This window comes from Schistocerca cancellata, chromosome 8 (genome assembly GCF_023864275.1).
Source record: "Schistocerca cancellata isolate TAMUIC-IGC-003103 chromosome 8, iqSchCanc2.1, whole genome shotgun sequence".
NCBI lineage: Eukaryota > Metazoa > Arthropoda > Insecta > Orthoptera > Acrididae > Schistocerca > Schistocerca cancellata.
Window position 1 is genome coordinate 493,534,233 of NC_064633.1, and position 1,768 is coordinate 493,536,000.

The window sequence follows — 1,768 nt, forward strand, 5'->3', positions numbered from 1 at the left end:
CAATTTCACCAAGCAGCTGGCAAGGATAGTAAATAAGGAATATGTCGATATCAGGACGATGAGTCTTTGCAAATTGCATTTTGTGTACTCATTTGGGCACTAACTATGCCTCGCAGACTGGCGCCCAGACAATATATGCATACGTCAGCATGTGAGAGTGGCTAGGCTCAAATAAGCCAGTTGGAAAAATCGGCGAATCGTTCGACATTTAAATAGGACCGATGCCACTATTCGACGATGTTCGCAAGAATGGGTGAACCATGGCCGAACACAATGTGAAGAAGGAAGCGATCGTCCCAGAGAAACAACATAACGTGAGGACCGAGTAAATGTCAGAAAGACACCTACAGTCCCGGATTCACCATTATCATCGATTCGATGTGCAGCTGGTGATTCAGCGACAACGACAAAAGGGCCATTAATAGACAGCACACAGAAATGGAGCCTGGCTCACTGCACCCCTTGCGCTGAGTATCATTAACCTCTATACACTAGCGAGTCCGTTTGCACTGGTGTCGGGCACATGCAGCTGCAATCTCATTCACTGAAATGGGAGTGTCTTCAGTGATGTGTCCTACTTCGAACTGAGCCCCAATGATCAGCGAAGATATGTGTGGACGTGCTCCAGACATTAGTGGGGTATCAACTTGACTCTTAAATTAAAACGGTGTGCCGGACCGAGACTCGAACTCGGGACCTTTGCCTTTCGCGGGCAAGCGCTCTACCAACTGAGCTACCCAAGCACGACTCACGGCCCGCGAAAGGCAAAGGTCCCGAGTTCGAGTCTCGGTCCGGCACACAGTTTTAATCTGTCAGGAAGTTTCATATCAGCGCACACTCCGCTGCAGAGTGAAAATTTCATTCTGGAACCATCCCCCAGGCTGAGACTAAGCCGTCTCCGCAATATCCTTTCTTCCAGGAGTGCTAGTTCTGCAAGGTATGCAGGAGAGCTTCTGCGAAGTTTGGAAGGTAGGAGACGAGGTACTGGCGGAATTAAAGCTGTGAGGAAGGGGCGTGAGTCGTGCTTGGGTAGCTCAGATGGTAGAACACTTGCCCGCGAAAGGCAAAGGTCCCGAGATAGAGTCCCGGTCCGGCACACAGTTTAAATCTATCAGGATGTTTCATATCAGCGCACACTCCGCTGCAGAGTGAAAATTTCGTTCTGGAAACTTGATTGCTGCCTGCCACACGGCCCGACAGCCATGAGTGACGGTCTGAGGTGCCATTTGATTTCATAGCAGGACGCCTTTGGTTGTCATCCGAGGTGCCGCAACAGCACAGCGGTACGTCGACGATATCCTACGCCCCGTTTTGTTATCCTTCATGGCAAGCCATCCTGCGCCAACATTTCAGGAAGATAATGCACGCTCGCACGCGGCAAGAGTTTCTACTGCTTGTTTACTTGCTTGCCGAACACTGCCATGGCCAGCAAGATCGCTGGATGTCTCCCCAACTGAGAACGTTTGGAAAATTATGAGTAGGGATCTCCAACCATCTCGGGATTTTGACGATGTAATGCGTCAATCGGACAGAATTTGGCTCAATATCCCTAAAAAAGGCATCCAACAACTCTATCAATAACTGCTTGCATAATGGCCAGAGGTGGACCAACGTGTTATTGACTTGCTCGATTTGTGAATCACTTTCTCTTGAACAAATCATCCAATTTCCGTATAACTGTAATAATTTGTTGTCTGTTCGTGTATACCAGATCTACAGATTTCCGTCCCATTCGGATAGTTCATTCGTGGTGCGTCGATTTTTGGCA

At 48.7% G+C, this 1,768-nt stretch overlaps 1 non-coding gene across 1 annotated transcript; it reads right to left on the minus strand.

The window, feature by feature from the left end:
* Positions 1-669: 669 nt before the first annotated feature.
* On the minus strand, positions 670-744 carry Trnas-cga (transfer RNA serine (anticodon CGA)). The gene has a single exon. It is a non-coding gene; the product is annotated as a tRNA-Ser (tRNA).
* Between the last annotated feature and the right edge of the window lie 1,024 nt (positions 745-1,768).